This window comes from Macrobrachium rosenbergii, chromosome 9 (genome assembly GCF_040412425.1).
Source record: "Macrobrachium rosenbergii isolate ZJJX-2024 chromosome 9, ASM4041242v1, whole genome shotgun sequence".
Taxonomy (NCBI): Eukaryota; Metazoa; Arthropoda; class Malacostraca; order Decapoda; family Palaemonidae; genus Macrobrachium; species Macrobrachium rosenbergii.
This window is the reverse complement of record NC_089749.1, coordinates 47,266,312-47,286,052: the sequence shown is the minus strand read 5'-3', so window position 1 is coordinate 47,286,052 and position 19,741 is coordinate 47,266,312.

Genomic DNA, 19,741 nt, shown 5'->3' with positions numbered 1-19,741 from the left:
CGGTAACTCAAACCCCTTGTATTTTTCATAGCTGAATTAATTGTTGTATTTAGTTACAGTGTATTCGTAAATGCTAACGGTCGCACGAGGTTTGGCATCCTAGACGCATGTGCAAGTTATATTTTAATGTGAATGAATTTATTCCACTGATTCAGTGATAAACGCCAGATGAGATTCTGTCTGGTATGACAGAGGATTCTGAGAATTAATACAGTCCTTGTGCTGTTGGAAGGTGAGCTTTCTCTAATATTCTACTGGTGTTTTGGTTCGTTGATTTATTTATCTATTCATTTCATTTGAGGAATTTTAGTAGTTACTGACAAAGATTTATATACAGTATAAGTCGAGCTGTTTTTCTGTTATCGTATATCGGAAGCGAATTATATCGTATATCGGAAGCGAATTATTGCTTTCATCAGCATTGTTCAAAATGAGCACAGCGTTTGGATCGAGTTGGTATAGAGGCCCATATCAGGCCTGTTATTCACTTTAATAATTATTATTTTTGCGTATGGGCCTTTAATGTAAAACATCAACAACAACATAAAGCAAATCGATCCTCAAAAGGTCATTTTGTCCTTTACTTCTTGAGCAAACATCTGTAGAGTAGTGAGAAATAATAATGTGAGGAATAGATATAAATGAACAAAAATATGAATTTAACGAAGCGTTCGTTAGATATAAATTAATTAACATGAATTTAGCGAAGTGTTTGTTAGATATAAATGAACAAAAATATGAATTGAGCGCAGTGTTTGTAAAGCATATCCAGTTATGTTACCGACTGAAATTCTCATGAAAAAATATCATGCCTGCTTTGAATAAGGAATTGACCTCAAGGTAACTTCTCTCGGCCAACTGCGTCTTATGTGGGCCAGTAAGGAGGAGCATAAGAAATATGAGAGCAAATACAGAACTTTTTAGACAGACAGGCAGAAAAAAGAAAGTGGTGGTGGTTTCATTTTTTAGATAGAGTTATATTTTTATAGAGAGCAAGAGGGAGATTGAATTTATATTTTGAGGAGAAAGAACCCGCTATATTTTTCAAACTGTGAAAGCGATGAACACGCACACACACTAGCATGCACACACATACGTAGAATCCTCGCTCTAGTCAGACCTCGACTGAATATAAAATCAAGGTTGCTAAGAAAGCAGGATTTAGATTCGCCTATATCAAAGCTCTTCTTCCCAGGATCATGGGAATGGTATTCTGAGCATGGTCGGGTTGCTCTCACGTGCCGCACCAAATTTTAGATAGCGTTAGAAAAATATCCCTGCGAATTTTTTTTTTTTTTTTTTTAGTCAGAGTGCTGCTCTTCCCTTTCTGTATATCTTGATTCTTGCTTTGTGGATCTTGATTTTGTGAGTTTTGTTGTTTTGCTTATTTCTTTAATGTATTCCTGCTTCATCTTAAAGATTTCTTAACTAAGGTCATGAATGGATCTTAATTTGTCACATTTGTTCTTCACCAAAATTCCACGTTTACTTTACTAGTTTTTTTTTCATATTGATACTATTTACACTATTCTAGGTTGTGTTGCGAGCCATTTTCGTCCTAATGATTTTCCATTCTTTTCGATAATTTGTATTTAATTTGCTGGTTTTTTGCTCTTCACTAGAAGGCCAAGTCCACGTTGCATTATTTTTCATTTCTTCACTTTGTCTGTATTCTCGCCTGATGCAGTGTTTGCGTTTCGTGCTCTGTTGTCTTAGTGATTTTATAAGTGGTTCGTGCCACTATAATTTTTGTTCAAAATCTCCCAATTAAGACTTAAAGCGTTAACGAATTTCTTCATCAGTTAATTCAGTGGTTATGATATTTTTCTTGTAATTTAGTTGTCAGTATTCTATTATAGTATTTAGCATCATAAGTTGTAGTGGTCATTATGTTGTTGTGAACCACGTGGTTCTTCACTTCGATAGGTTAATTTTTCCTTATTCTCTTTCGTTCCTATATCGTGGTTTAGGGTATTTGCACTTGAGGAAACAGAAAGAAAAAAAATTAATGGGGTTTCGAGATTTCAGAAACCCTCACTCTTTATCTGAGGAAGAGAAACATTAATATTAATGAACGGAATTAGTTCACGTACTTTTTTCTTTTCCAATTAGGTTATGGATGTTTATCTATATTTATATATATATATATATATATATATATATATATATATATATATATATATATATATATATATATATATATATATATATTTATGTATATATTTATTATATATTATATTAGACCCCACCCCCTCCTATTTATGCCCAAGCATTCAAATTCAAAAGACAGTCCTCTTCCCCGCCACTAGACAGAAGGAACGAGGTGCAAACTGTAACGGCCCAACGAACTTTCTGGAACTTCTACATCTATATTTATGCAAGCAGAGGCGTTTATGTAAGGGAGAGTGGTGGTGGGGGGGAGGGGAGGAGGGGCGCCTGTCATGGCGGGATTGGGGTAAGGTAAGCGTTAATGCAACGCTGCCAATCATCCTCTCGTTTTCTGCAACATGAAGGAGCAAAATGTGGAAATCCGCCGCTTGTGTAGTTGATCCTGCAGAGTGACATCGGCCAGTTTTCCACTTTTGGGGGTTCCTAAAGGTGTTGATTTGGTCGTGATTCAATTTTCCATTTTTCGCCTTTTCCAAAATTTTTTGCTCTTTTTTTTTTCCTTGAGCATTTTACTAGAAGGAAAATCATCTCTATAGTCATCTCTGTCGGTCGCTGTCTTCGTTATTTATCTTTACTTTCCGTTTTTGTTCTTCATAATTTCCAATGGCCTATGTTTTGACTCTCGGTCTCAGCAATCTTTAATATAGATTATGATTTTGTTCCGAATTTTCCTTCTTCTCTCCTTGTCAGCACGAGATCTGATTGCTGTTTTTTCTAATATTGATCTCCATGATCTTAACATACCTTCTGATATTTTTTTTATCATCCTTTACTTGTATTAGTTCCCGGTTCATTAAAGAATGTGCAAGCTGTTGTTGCTGGTTCATTCAAGAATGTGTAGGCTTGATGCTGGTTCACTCAAGGTTGAGGTCCGTTGGCGGTTCATTCAAGAATGTGCAGACTCGTTGCCGGATTATTCAAGTATGCATAAGAATGTAGCTGGTTGCGTTTTAATATGTTCGGGCAAATTGCTGGTTCGTTTATCAAGTGTGCAGTTTGCTATTAGTTCAACTGAGCATGCGCAGGCACATTGCTGGTTTTATCAAAGTATGTACCGGTTTGTTGCGTGATTATACAAGTACGTGAAGCCAGGTTGCTAGTTCGAGTATGTGAAAGATTCGCGCGTAGTCACGTTGTTGGTTATTCAATTATATACATACTCGCTGTTGAGTTTATATAAGTGTGTATAGACACGCTGCTCGAGTATATAATGTGTATCAGCCGTTGCTGGTTCATTGAAGACTATAAAGTCTCGTTGCTGTCTTATTTAAGTATGTGAAGCCATGTCTCTTATTTACTTGAGTGCGTGAGGTTCGTTGGTCGCTTATTCAAGTATGCGCAGTTCACATAATAACTGCTCACAGGTAATTCCCTTAGATACACTCACTCCCCGTCACGAGAGGGTGCCAGTGGCGCTTTAACCAAAGAAATGACGACGCATTTCATGTTTCGTTGGGTATGACCGGAATATTTTCAGATGACGCTAACTGTCAGCTTATCGCGGTGGGTATTTGCTTATCAAGGAGACATATATATCATTTTGGTTCTTGTGCAGCTTCGACGAATTGTTTAGTTCAGCGTGAGGATGTCTTGCTTATCGATGAAGTTAGGCTGTTGCTTGTTTATATCCAGCTTAGAAGATTCTGTGCTCGAATTTGCGTTCAGCTACGGTAGGCGTTTATGATAACGTTTTGGCACTTTTTTTTTTTCTAAATATCAGTCATTTCTTGGGAGAAGTCTTACGAATGGATTTTCTTTCATGATAGATGGTTTACCACCATTATCTTGTACGAATTTTTCATTGAGCTCTGTTAAGCACTGACGTCAGAATGATATTATCTTGGCACACCTTTTAAATTATTATTAGTAAATCTAAAAAGGCTTATTTTACATCTTGGAGATAAATGAGGGATTTATTTTCCAATCCTTTTTACGTCAATCAGCTCTGCAAGGCTCTTACGTCGGAATCACATTATAGCAAATATTTTAATTAGCCAGTAGTTTTGAAAAGATTTGTGATCAGGCTTTTTATTTAGGAGTAAAACGGTTAATTATCAGTTAGTTTGTAAGTATGTTTAAGTTAGCCTTTGCTAAACTCTGACGACGTCGGAATCAGATTTAGTACAATTTTTTAATTATTAGTTTTCTGTGAGTTAAATAGGGCGAATATATATGTGTATATATATATATATATATATATATATATATATATATATATATATATATATATATATATATATATATATATATATATATATATACATATATATATATGTTTGTGTGTTAGGGGTAGTTAGCCAACGGGTAAATATCTATGCAGCTGAATTGTAACCTGGTGGGTGATGGGAAGCATGACCTCCTTTCATTCACCATTAGCTTCGGTGACATCGGCTGCTGATATTTACCGTCAGCTCTAAGAAAGATCCTACAGTTAACTAAATAATCGACTTTTATTTATACTTTCCAATTCACATAAATCCATCGAGTGTACAATGAAAATACGAGTATTTTCTTGGTCGAGCGGCGTATGGGACGGACAGCCTGACACCCTCACCTTCGCAGACTTTGTGAAACAACAGAAAGAAAAAGAATAAGAGTGGGGCCTGACGCTTAAATTTTACAACTTTGCGGTGCTTCAATCATACTTCCGTACATTAAAAGGTTTCATTTTAATTCATCCTTGTATGAAATCATTTGAAATTCTCTTTGCTGTTATCACTAAAGATTTAACAGTCGTTTCTTCAAAGAAGATAATCATTTCCATTAATTTTGGCCATTAGATTGAGAGTGACTTATGTGCCATTATTTTCTCTCATTCAATTCAGTGTTATTGAAAAATCGATTAATCTCGTTCCTTTGAAACATTACTTTCCCTCTTTTTTTATATAGCATTTGAGGTTTCATTTAACTTCAGCTGCATCGTTGAATTGAAGTTTTTCATTATCGTAACCCATTACAAGATGTGTTTTCTTGTTAAATCAAACCATTACGTATATATAGCTATGGTACTTACATTTCCAATTAAGGTAACAAATTAATGCAAGCGATACATTTCAGACGGATATATTTTTATGATAATGATTTCAGGACAACAGAAAAACCAGAAAAATAATTTCCAAAAATTTAGACCAAAAATTTTAGTGAGTTGTGTTACCTTCAAAACATTTGGGTACGCTTCCACGAACATGCCTAAATAATAGCTTGTTTTACAAAACGACCTTTTATTTGTGTTGGTACTTTGGTTTGAAATCCAGTAATTTTAATTACCTATTATTAAACACTAACAAGCATATAGTTCTAAATACTATAGAGTCCGAAATATAGACAGAATGTCTGTACTGATTATGTTGTTGTTGTTTGTATACACATTATCACATTTTAAAGTCGGTCCGAAATAGGCAGCAGTTCTTTGATGACAGTGATATAATTGTTGTTATTATTGCATTTTAGCATTCTGGAAAATACTGGTGGAGGGTCACAGTCTCATAATCTACAAATGAAATTATTATTATTATTATTATTATTATTATTATTATTATTATTATTATTATTATTATTATTATTATTATTATTATTATTATTATTGGAGAAACAAACCCACAGTTGTGTATGGGTTAGTGTTTTTACATCACCGCTCCAGATTGAAAAGATGAATCGAACTGATTCTCGAAAGCTCTCTGTAGAGATTTATTTTTAAATATACCTACCCGTACATAACTGCGGATTTGTTTCTCCATTTCAAGACTCATGCTACTACTACTACTACTACTACTACTATTATTATTATTATTATTATTATTATTATTATTATTATTATTATTATTATTATTATTATTATTATTATTATTGCACAAAATACCATAACATCTCAGCAAGCTCTCATAAACAGAATACCCCGGTCTAAAATAAAAACGTACAGAACACTGAGTAAGCTAGGAATAGAATTAAATAACTTTATCAAATAGCCTGTAGTTGAGTAATTACCTGCTAATAATAGGATTTGTCCTTTTAACGACGAGAGAGAGAGAGAGAGAGAGATGAATGAAGATTTACAAATAGATATTTGATTACTTTTACATATGCATTTTAAAATGGGAAGATAATTGTAAGATGTTTTTCATGGTTGAATGTTTTTGTGTGTGTGTTTTGTTTTTAGTCTCTCTCTCTCTCTCTCTCTCTCTCTCTCTCTCTCTCTCTCTCTCTCTCTCCCCATGCATTCATTAATCATGTTTTTGTCTCCGGCGATACCTATTGTGTCTCCCTTGTCGCTCCCATATCGCCTTATCGATAAGGTGCATATCCAGCGATTTTTTTTTTTTTTCATTAGGAATTCTGGGGAAAACATGTTTCATATCTTGATTTGTTTGCCCTTGTACGTCGTCTCTCTCTCTCTCTCTCTCTCTCTCTCTCTCTCTCTCTCTCTCTCTCTTATATTTTAATGAGACCCATACAAGCTCGTCTGTTTGTCTGTTTACGTCAGTTATGTATATATTGCTATATACACCAGGAAGCAAATTTTTGTATCACGCTTTTCAGCCGCAGGATTTTTAGTCTCTCTCTCTCTCTCTCTCTCTCTCTCTCTCTCTCTCTCTCTCTCTCTCTCTCTCTCTCTCTCTCTCTCTCTCTCTCAAAATGGTTTTCTTTAGCGTGGAATGTCGGATGTAGGAACTCTCTCTCTCTCTCTCTCTCTCTCTCTCTCTCTCTCTCTCTCTCTCTCTCTCTCTCTCTCTCTCTGTTTGTGTGAACGTTATCCATTTTCTAAGAAAAGATAAGAAACGGCAGCAACTCCTACACTGATAATCTCTTCTGGGAATCTCGAAGAGAGAGAGATTAGAGATTAGCACATCAGCGAGATTAAAAAGAGCACATTGTTTTTGGGGTGTTGGCTGGAGTTGACGACGACAGATAAGATTGGTTCGATATTTGCTGTAATTTCAGGATGGCATGCCACTGTCTGATAAGTGGATGAAATTGACTTTCTCCTTATTTTGTTTTTACACTTATGTATTGATCTAGTTTGCTGAATAAGTTTTTTTGAAGGTGTCTCAATTTTTTTAGGTATTTTTGTCTAACAGTAATGTGCTCACTAGTACATCTGTAACACTTATATTCTCTCTCTCTCTCTCTCTCTCTCTCTCTCTCTGTTTACATGCAGTATGTATATATATATATATATATATATATATATATATATATATATATATATATATATATATATATATACACATATACATATACATACATATAAAGGGATACAGATAGCCTAAGGGACGGAGACTGATAAATGAACGAAGAGATAAAATGCCTATGTGAGTTCCCTAAATAGTGTTTTGAAATTCCTGATAACTGGCATTAGAGTGTGCTTAAAGTGTGATTTTATTATTTGTTGCGGAATTTGGAGAGAGAGAGAGAGAGATAATATCTGATGAATGGTTCCGTTTTGTTTAGGTTAGTACTTGGTTGTGGCCCTCCGTTTTTAAATCGGACAGAATGGACCGAGTTCGGGGGTCTACGCCAGGTCAGACTTTCACTTTCTAGTCCTACCACACTTACTGGATTCCCGCTTTTGAACAACGGGCCTGTGCTAGTATAAGGTGGGGTTAATTTATTATTATTATTATTATTATTATTATTATTATTATTATTATTATTATTATTATTATTATTATTATTATTATTATTCAGAAGATGAGCATTATTCATATGGAACCAGTCACAAGGGCCATTGACGAAGCCAACCACCAGCCTATAAATTTTAATGGAACATCGACCACTATCGTCTGGCATTTTTCTCTCTCGTGCTTCTTTCTTTCTCTTTAGCCCCACCAACAAAGACCCACAAAAGTCAACCAACAATTGGATACTTTATTCACTGCGTAGGTCAGCAGAAGCATACAAGTATTTTGAAAGAAACACCCCCAAACATATATTTCTTCGTCCGGCGTCGGTTGTTAGCTGAGAGTACTACCATTTGCAATACTAGAATCAAAGAGAGAGAGAGAGAGAGATTATGAATGTAATATCAATTAATGGTTATGATTAATTAGATTTTAGCTAATAGGTATATGCAAATATACTATATAATTTTATTGTATTAAACGTTTTCTGTGACAATTGCCGGAAATTTACAAAGTAGCACCAAGGAACCGCTCCTAAAAATGTGCATGTGAAATTCTGATATATCAGTTACAGGAAAAAAGCTATCTTTTATATATACACTTATTATCTTGCAGAATCCAAGTACATGCTTTGATCATTTAGCATTTTCTTGACGTACATTCATGGTATTTCTTGTATTTCTCGCAGTCATGGCTATGGAATAATTTTATTTAGGTTTAATGCCATATCCGTAAAGTAAACGTACCATGGAAGTACATGCATGAGGAATATAGTGTGGTGGCTCCAGCCTTGCAGAAAAGTAATAATAATAATAATAATAATAATAATAATAATAATAATAATAATAATAATAATAATAATAATAAATTTCATTTAGCATCAGTGCCATAAATAATGCATTGGAGAGAAATACATTTGGGAGGCTTTCGGGACTAACTGACAGTTTGTAATAACGATATTGATAATTATAAAAGGCTCAGATGATAATAATAAAATGATAATTGTAGAATGAAAGAAGACGCGATCGTACCCTCAGTGTATTTGATAAAAGTTGAGTGGCCGTAAATTCAGAAGAATATATCGGACGGTTCTTGGTTTATTCGAGATGCTCAACAACCACTTGAATTATCCCGTCATGCGAAGTCTTCAGGATATCTGGAGGACCCTTCTAAGCCGAGATCTAAGACGTCCCTAATTTCTAACCGTACCCGTTGTACCCATATAAATCCACCCTCCTTGACCCGTCTTCTCTGTAACAAGGCCGTCCCATAAATAGCCTCCGTTCGGACCCAGAGAGAAAGACTGGAGGAAGAAATGTTTAAAAAAAAAAGAAGACCGTCTCCTCTGTTTTACTTCACGTGACTGTGAAATGAACGGCATAATCCTGGCAGACAGTTGAGTCGGTAGGTGCTCGTTTGTGCTCTCTCTTCCCGGCATCCTGCTGCCGATATTCTAACCGAGGAGTTCAGTACTGGCTGCTGTAAAAACAGATGAATAAATAACAAATAAATGAAGCCGCGTGTCCTCGTGTTCTCGCTCGTGCGACATCGTCTTAACGAATATTCATGGCTTCAGCGTTGCACCTGCTGAGCGCAAAGTATTATAATAGCTACCTGGTACAAACTATGACGACAAGATGCTAAAATCTGCCAGTAAAATGTTTTTTTTAGTCCACCGCCCTTAGATGGTAGGTTCTCACTTACGCGATTCCAGACGCAGTGAGGACACTTATATCAAAGCATTCCGGAAGTTGTGCTGTTTGTTGAATGGTAATTAGTGAGAGAGAGAGATAATATGTGTGTATGTGTGTGCAAAGAAATGTAAAGAAAATAGTCAGACCAGATGGAAAAGGTAGAGAGAGAGAGAGAGAGAGATATTGTACAAAGAATTGTAAAGAAAATAGACAGAGCAGATGGAAAGAGCAGATGGAGAGAGAGAGAGAGAGAGAGAGAGAGAGAGCAGCAGCAGCAGCAGCTTACGCGAGCACTATTATTTTCTCAGATTCGAAAAGGCTTTTCACTTGCGTAAAACGTCAGTTTTTGTTTTCATTCATGCATTATTCTCGCGACCTCTCTTGATTGGGAGATTAAGTTGGGATTCGTTCTGGATTTTTAAAGCGAAATATAGGAGATCTTATCAGATTAGCTTATCGAGGTAACGGAAACGTCAATAAATCAATAAAAGTCAATAAAACATTTTACCTGAAGAGGAAATGCAGCTGTAGTAATAGCAAGGGCGACATTGATAAAAAAGTAAAAAAAAAAAAAGAACATGTAGCTGTAATGATAACAGTACTATTATTGATAACAAAAACAACAACGTAGTTACTTTCAAAGGTCAGGAATAACAATGACATCAATGGTAATAACCATAACAGAAAAGAAATGAGAGTCAATGTTAAAGTAAAGCATATAATTATTACTACCATAAAAAGAAACATTGCACACTAAGAGCAAAAGAACATAAATCCACATTCAACAAAAATTCCCACGAGATCAAACCCATGAAAATTTAAGTAATAAAACAAAATATTAAGAAGATAAAAAAAAAAAAAAAAACGAAAAATTTTTCTTCGCATTTCCCGGCTGACGCCCTCAGACTGTTCGCCCCATTCATTCCCCGCTGCAGAAGTAGTTTATGCAAATTAGCGTTTACGAGGAAGGAGGTTCCCATGGGAACCCTGGAGTACCAAGCAATAGCTGCCAGACATTCACATACTTTCTCTTCTCATTCATTCTTATTCCGCGCATAAGTTTCTTCTCTCCCTTATCCGACGGAGGACGGCGGTTCCTCTACAAGGTTCCTCCACTCTTCCTCGCCCGGTCTGTACCCGAGTTTCATCGTCATGTTGTTGTTGTTGTTGTTTGTATAGTTGATAGTGATAATGGTGACTGGGAATATTTTTTGTAGAGTTATATTGTTATTGTTCTTATTTATTCTCGTTCAGACTGTGACCTTCAAAAACTTTAACTATTTCGACTATCTGTCAACGAAATTAGCTACACAATGGGACGGTGGTGGGGTCAAGATAATTGCAAATTACAGGATATGGCGCTGCAGTGCTATCCTCCACAAGAGCAAAGGAATAAAACAATATTTTACACTCCGGTTTAGAAGAAAATGAAAACGGTTACACTAGATTTTTTCAAGTATTCATTGAGTTAGGTTCTAGTGTACGCATACTAGATATGCAGAAGAGTACGAGTGGTCTCACTCATATTGCTTTAGTACCTCACAGATCCTTTAAGATTTGGCCATTATGTGGAATGAAATTTCCAAAATTCTTCTGTCACTGCATTGCCCATCACAAAGGAGCAAAACACGTGCGCGCGCAAAATTATATTCCAGCCTAGAAAACCCCCTTAAATAGTTGACGGCGTTTTTTTTCTCAATGTACCTCTAGTTAAGTTTTAGTTCGCTGGAATTATGAGGTACTTTTTAAATTATTTTTAATATGAAATTGGCAGAAAATGTTACTCTTGCCGAAGCGTTGATCTCTGTCGTTATCAGATGGTGCAGTAAAATGAAAACAGTTGTAACGTAAAATGATCAAAATAATAACTGTAGAGAGTGCACCGACGACGCGTCGTTGATTGACTCTTCAGTAGATTAGAGACAAGCCTTACAAATAAATCACAGAGAACAAACGATAATAGCAATAACAACTAAATTAAATTAATAGCGATAATGACTATGGATAGTGCAGTGACACAGTGCTGATTAACTGTTCAGTAGATTGTAGACAAGCCTTCCAATGTAAGTCTGAGAGAGCCTTGTCCATTGCTGTTTTAAAAAGAGTCATTAATCCCAACGCTGCAAGTCAGAACAACAGCTGTTGGTGGTGGTGCCACAAGTAACCGCCTCGTATGCCACCAGTTACAAAAGACAGGTGTTACAAGCGGTTTTGCTTAATCCGATCCCACAAGGTAACCCATCATTAAAACGTTCTACGTGACGGACGCTTAGACGAGACCATGGTGGTTGTTGAATGAAGTAGTGTGCCTGGTGGCAACTGCAGATAGCTTGAATGACACCATTTGTGAACCAGTGCCACATGGCACCGATAGCAAACCGACGCGGCGGTAACAGTATGGAAACGGCTAAAATCATTAGAGGCTTCTTTATTGTTTTTCGTTAGCATTTCTCTGCGTAATCCATATTTTATTCTTCTCTTTAAACAATTCTTCATTTGCTTTTTTACCTGCTGTAGATTTTAACATTTTATTCAACAATGATGTCGGGAAGAAACGGCCATTGAAAATGAGTCACTTGTTGTATATTGAGAATGATGTTACTTTTATGAATGATAATTTCACCTTTATACATATTTTCTCCGGCTCTACACGTGTTTAGTTTTTGCTTACAATATGCTCTGCGGTAGGTTATAAGTCGTTATGAACTTGTTATATTCTGCTACGACCTCATTAATTTTGATAATTTATTATAAATATATTACTTGTCTAATTTACCTTGTATCTATTTATTGCTAAAAGTTGATTTCAGTTACAGTTGGTTTCAGTTCATTATTTCAGTTGGATAACTGTTAACCTTCACGCAAAAAGAGAGAGTTCATTTTTTATTTCATCTCACACACACAAAAATGTGTGTGTGTGAGAGAGGATTTCAGAGAGAGAGAGAGAGAGAGAGAGAGAGAGAGAGAGAGAGAGAGAGAGCGCATTTTCCTTAACCTGTACACACACACTCACACGCACACACACAAAAATGAGCGTGTGTGGTAACCCCCTCGCAAAAATTTAGGTTCCGCATTTCATCGCTTTTATGACTGAACTGTTTGTGCAAGAGAGAGAGAGAGAGAGAGAGAGAGAGAGAGAGAGAGAGAGAGAGAGAGAGAGAGAGAGAGAGAGAGAGAGAAAAGCCTCATTGTAGTTATCACCCACCATTCATAAATCGGAAGGGTATGGAGCTGCTCGATAACAAAGATAACACGTCTAGCCGGTTCGTAGAAATCCCACTGATAACAACTTTTGGGGGGGCGGGGCGAGAGAGAGAGAGAGAGAGAGAGAGAGAGAGCCTTCATAATAACGGGGACATTGTTTTTGAATGCGTGAATATCTTCTTTCAACAACGAATTCCAAAAGGGAACGCTCGCCTCTTGGATGAAGCTCTTTCGATGATAAACTCTGAACTTGGGGAGGCCCCTTCCCCGTACCCCAACATTCCAATTACCCTGACCCCTTATAAGCCTACCATCCACCCCAACCCACGTTGCCACGTCATGCATAGATGAAAATTATCTAATTCGTATAAGGCGGAGAAAATTTTATGGAAGAGCTTCCTTCCATATTGGTATTTGCTTGATATCATCTGGTCGGAGCTGTTGGACAGTGCACTGGATCTGAACTCTTCATCATTGTACGGGATTTGAACTGTTCAACAGCACACACAGTTCTGAACTGTTCATCCTGTTTTCATTCCTGCGTTCTGTTCGGAGGCATCAGGCGTGTTTTGAAAGTCTCTCTCTCTCTCTCTCTCTCTCTCTCTCTCTCTCTCTCTCTCTCTCTCTCTCTCTCGTGAATAGACTCTGTTTAGGAGTTACTGAAAGAGGAAAGCGAAGGGCCGTGACAGTGAAGTTTTCAGTTAATTATAGGTAACAAGGTCTCCCCATTCTGTTATATTTTTAATATCCTAAAGATACGGAAAAATAATTTGCATCAGAAGGACAGGGTAGAAGGATGAGAGGGAGATGAAGCAGCAGTTATATAGGGTCCATATAATCTCAGTGCACATCGATCCATCTTATAAACTAGTATCTCTGAGAGAATATTTTTAGTAAATATCAATTGGTGTTCTTTATTTCTTCTATTGTTCATTAGGCAAACTCACTATCGCTGAGGATGGACGATTGATAACGACCCATAATCTTTGTCACGGGTAACTGTTGGCGGTCTTTGTTGCTTCATCAGGCTAAAATGTGAATGTTTCCAGTTTTTTAATTGGTTAATAAGAGGATCTAGTTCTTCAGCAAGTTCAAATGAGAATTTTTTTTGAGTAATATAAGACCATTTTTTTTTTACAGGTTGAAAGGCAATCATTGTCTGTTATCGATTCGGTGTCATTGGCCACCGTCGTTGAGATACCAGATTACCTAAACAGACGAAAATAAATCTGTCAGGCTTAAGGAAAATGCCCTACATTTTCCATTACTGATAAATCCCCACTTGTTGTACTTGAGCACGCATGAAATGTAGGACTCATGAAATTCTGGTCCTATATAATGATTAGAATATTTATATAAATTTTGATACCAGCCTAATAGGGTTGCTTGTTGTGTGGGAGGAACGCAAAGATAAACTGTATCCTCTTGAGTTATGAATTTACTCTAAAAGCATCTCCAGTTGATAGTTGGAACTTGCAGACAGAATCTTATATCAATAGTGAACTTGCTGTTAAAAGATTATCATTCATGTATTAGGAACGTGCACATGAAATTTACTCCTGTGTTGAAATGGGTTTCTCTTTGAATAGTAGAAATGTGTGAACTAGTGTTTGAAGGTTACCAGGCTTGTATTAGGAACCTGTAGATAAACTTAGAGAGTGCCGAATTTACTTGAAAAGGGCCTCTCTTTAAGTAGAAGAAACATACAAGATACCATGTTACATGAATGGTGAACTTGCTTGTATAGCGTTGCTTGTTATGTATTAGGAACGAGTTAATGAAATTTACCTTGAGTGTTGAACAACTGACTCTGACAGGGTTTCTAGTTGAATGATGAATTTGTTTTTAATGGGTTGCTTGTTGTGTTTCAGCAGCGTGTGGTTGAGGTTCGTCCTTAGTGGTGAATTTACTTTAAAACGTTTCCATATGAATAGTAAAAACTTTTAAGATAAAATTTTTACGAGAATGGTGAGAATGCTTTGTAGGAATTGACTACTGAGCATTAGGAACGTGTAGATGAACTTTTGAGTGGTGAATTTACCCTAAACGGGTTTCTTGCCGAATAATGGAAACTTGTAGATAAAATTTTCCTTGAGAAATGGACTTGCTCTTGTAAGGTTGCTTGTTGTATTAAGAGCGTCTAGAGGATATTTATTCTTACCTGTGACTTTACTCAAAAAGGGCTTTTAATTGAATTATAAAAACCTGTATGGTATAATCTTACACGAATGGATAACTAGTTTTCAAAGGGCACCCAAGTTTTGTATTAGGATCTGGTAGGTAAAATTCACTCCTTGAGTGGTGAATTTGCTCTAAAAGTGTTTCTAGTTAAATAGCGGAACTTGCAGATTAAATGTTACAAGAATGAACAACTTGCATTTCAATAATTGCTTGTTGTGTTTTAGGAACGTTTAATAAAACGTTCCTAAAACACAACAAGCAATTATTGAAATGCAAGTTGTTCATTCTTGTAACATTAAACGTTCCTAAAACACAACAAGCAATTATTGAAATGCAAGTTGTTCATTCTTGTAACATTTAATCTGCAAGTTCCGCTATTTTAATAAAACGTATTTTATGGCTGGTGACTTTACTTTAATAGGTTTCTTGACGAGTAGGAGAAACACTTAGATAGCATGGCGAATGAAAAGTAAACTTGCTTTGAAACGGTTGCTTGTTATATAGTGGAAACTTGTAGATAGAAGGACGCATGATTGTTGAATATAACCTAACAGGGGTGCTTGTAGATAACTTTTATTGTGTAAATGGTGCAATGTATTATACAGAACTTATTAGGTAAAATGCTAGCTGAATGATGACCTTACTCTGGAAAGATACTTGTACGTTAGAAGCTTGTAAATGAAATAATTGTTGCATGAATGGACATACTCAGAGTACAAGGAACTCGTAGGAAAGCTTTCGTGACAAAGAATGATGTTAGGTCCCCACTGACAGCTATAAATGACTCAAGAAACAGAGGCAGTCTGACATGTTAATGACACGGTTGATAATTGCTGGCGACAGACACCAGACAGCGGATAGAAGCCGAAGTCTGGGGATAATCTGACGCATCTAAAAGTCTTCTACTGATAAGATTCCTTTTCCCTTTTTCTTCTCATAAAGTTGTGCCATTGTGATGGTGAAAGTTCTGGACATTCTTTGAACGGCTCTTTGATGGAGTGTCTGTTGTTAATGGATGACTTCAGGAAATTTAATGACTTAGTTAAGGGAAAAAGAAGTATCAAAGTATTTTGAATTGGTAATAGATGCTGTAGTGGTAGTAGTAGTAGTCTTTTTCCTACTCCTTATTAGTAGGAAATGTTGCAAAAATTGAGTGATAATAATAATTAAGACTGAATACTCTTCATATACCATATAATGATAATCATATATTTCATTTTTTATTTTCCATATCTGCTGTTCTTCTCATTGTTGCTGTCTTCGATATCTCTCAAGTTAGAATCCTCAGTGACAAACTGGATTTTTATTGGGGTATTCGTATCACTGAAAGGGAGTGTTCGGGAAATGGAGATTTAAAGATTTATATTTATAGTCACCTAAATCCCGGTATTAGTGGCAGGAGTCTTGTGTAGCATTATAACAGATTACTTAAGGATTAGATTACAACAACCGTATTAATAGAGTAGACTTTATCTTACGATTTTTTCCAATCTGGATGTAAGTCAAAATCGGATTACAGACAGACATTTGAAAGACTGGATTACAGTACCTATATGTCTAGATTAATTTCCATTTGTTCCGCCTTCCTGTACGAGGACCAAAAAGTCTATTAGAAACAGACAGACAGACAGGCAGGCAGGCAGGGCTCGAGCGTTGATTGCAGCGAAAAATCAGAAATTTAGATCAAGGAAGTTTGTGTCTTCCTTCTTGCATAATTCAGTTTTTGCTGCACCCCCTTTGCGAATTTTTGTGACTAAAGATTTAAAATCTAAGGAAAGCAAGCAAGCAAACAAACGAATGAACACTATTTCATTTCTGGCGAGTTGTAGAAGAGGTATTTTAAACATTTGCAGTTAAATGATTTTGTGGATTTCACATCCTATTGAAAACATTGTACAAAACTTGGTAGTTAATTGTAACATATATTTAAAATTTTAAGCAATCACCTTGATTAATGAAAGGATTTCCTTTTATGCAAAAGGAAGAAAGAGGAATTAATTTTTGTTTTACGCACGCAGTGAAATTCTTTCAAGCAGTGAATATCAGTTGGCTCTAGCAGAGACCGACTTCTAAACAATCCCAGCTCAGAGATGTTCGTGCTATTGTTCTTCGAGCACAACGCACAGCGTAATAAACTGGCGACAGGAATCTTCGATGAAAAGGAGAGGAAAAGTCGAGGAGAAGCCGTCAAAGGAATCTGTTCATAAGCTCATCTTATTGCACCCCAGGCACACAATAACTCTTAATCTAAAGTTATTGTACAGCGTAATCGCAATGATGAGATCTGATATGTCCTTGGCTAACCCTCTGCCCCCACCCCATCTCCACTCATTAATCCTTCCCCCCCCCTTACATCCCCTTCCCCCCATCCAAGTACACTGTGATGCTTCTCCAGGTACAGTTTACTTGATGAAGACGACAGTAATTGGAGAGAGAGAGAGAGAGAGAGAGAGAGAGAGAGAGAGAGAGAGAGAGAGAGAGAGAGAGAGAGAGAGATTGATTTTCAAGTCCCTAGGTAATATGAATGAAGAGAGAATGAAAGGAAAATTTTAAAAGAGAATAAAAAGAGAGAGAGAGAGAGAGAGAGAGAGAGAGAGAGAGAGAGAGAGAGAGAGAGAGAGAATTTCAAGAAATCTCTAAAAACGAAAGAGAGAGAGAGAGAGAGATAAAGAGGGAGGGAGAGAGAAAAAAATATTCAGTTGCATGCTGAAACGTGATAAGAGAGGGAGAGAGAATTTAGGGTAAAGTTGAAAATAAGAGAGAGAGAGAGAGAGAGAGAGAGAGAGAGAGAGAGAGAGAGAGAGAGAGAGAGAGAGAGAGAGAGAATTTCATGGAAAATTATGAAACGAAATGAAAGAGAACAAGGATTCCAAGAAAAATATCAAAGCTTAGAGTTTCTGTACAATATCAAAATAAATTATAAAAAGAGATGTGGGAGGGGGTGGGAGGCAGGATTGAGGATAATCACCTTCTGTTCATATTTCATCACGTTCAGTTATCTTTCTCACACAGACTCTTATATTCTTATCATATGATTTTGTAATGACATTCACAGAAAGGACTAACTACATGTCATTCACCCATCAGAAGTGAACAAACTCTCTCTCTCTCTCTCTCTCTCTCTCTCTCTCTCTCTCTCTCTCTCTCTCTCATCTTTGCAGGGAGTAGATGGTACTTATAGCAAGTTATAACTGGAGTAGGTTACGAAGCAAAATATATTGCCGAAGAGCTGTAAGATAACGCGTTTGTTTGCCCGGACTTTGTGAAAGGTCACATTTGATTGACGTTTTATATGACTTAGGCAGTAATACTGTTAGCAACCTCATAATTCGGATCATAATGTTGTTAGTAAACTCAAGGTGAACGGGTGAAGGAACTTATGATCAAAGACAAGGAAATATGAAACATTTTTATTTTCTTATGAATATTAAGATAGGCTTCAGTTGCGAGATGTGTGTGTGTGTGTGTGTGTATAGTGTTGTTCAGCGCACTGTTGATGAGACTTGAAATGGTGCGTGAGGCAGCTAATAATTCATCCTCTGTTCAGCAATAATAATAATCTCCAAATACCATACGCCTTTTCCATTTACAAGGGTGACTCCAAACCTTTTTTCCAGCCCGGGTGCCACCAACCAAATCACCCGACCACCAATTTACCTTATTCACTGCTGAAGTCAACAGGGGCATGATAACTTTTCCTAAAAGGGCCTCCAAAACTTCCTCCCCAGTGTGATCGAACTCCGGTCTGGGGGACAGTTCATCCTCATATTCTGCTTCGGTCATTTATGTCCAATCACTGTTGCTTCAAGTAATTTTCGTCCGAACAGTTGCAATTCCAGTCAGTGGTTCCAATCATTTGTTTTTGATTAATTGTCTGCCATTCTCCCGCTTCAGTTGCCGAAACTTCTGAGCGAATCTGCTCATTATCATTTCTGAATTTCGTGTCAGCTGTGGAAAGGTCTAGAAACTCACCGTTAATAATAAAGAAAATCTGAAAAAATGTTGCTTACAGCTGATGTGACGTCTACAGAAAATGAACAGAGCTGCAGTTGCACTAACAAATTGTGCTCTTAATTTGATCATTAATTTTACTGCAACTGTGGGTCTCCATCGGTCACCAAGATGTGCTGGTATAAGGACGGCGTGATCCACAGCACCAGATATTGCATCATCACTGGGTTGTGTGAATCCAGAAGTGAATATGAGGCTTCTTTTTAATTTGATAACCATACCAGTCTCATGGGGCACCTTAGGCAAGGGTCGTTACTGGAATACAGCTTACCAATTCTAAACCAACGCCAACCGATTTTACGTGGGTACACCAAAGCCTTTCTGTGTCATGGTCGTTGGTTTTGGCAATAACTACCATGAACAGCTATAGTCGATGGTTCGTTTATTCATTCTTGAATCATCGTCACATGGCCATTGCCTCCTCAACACTTACAATTCTCTCTCTCTCTCTCTCTCTCTCTCTCTCTCTCTCTCTCTCTCTCTCTCTCGTGTTTATTTCTCTCTCTAGGTTCGTGTTTTAGCTTTGAGTATGGAAAGAAATTCAGCAATAATGAAAACTTCTAGTTTAAACTTGAAAGGAATGATGTCACTTTCATACCTCCAGTGTGGCGTCATCAAACACTGTATTGAATTCGACAATCTTTATCAAACAGTGTGACGTGTTGTAACATCTTGGTTTGTGCGATATCTCACACGAGCACGTTTGTTGTCATTCTGAGCATCTTGCAGACAAAATTTCCACATGGTAGCCAACATTGGTGGCAAAAATTGATATCGTGATGTTTCCATACCTGACATTCGAAAATTTCCTGTGTACAGATTCCGTATGGTCACTTTGTCTCGTCTGTTGAGTTCGGAGGGCCA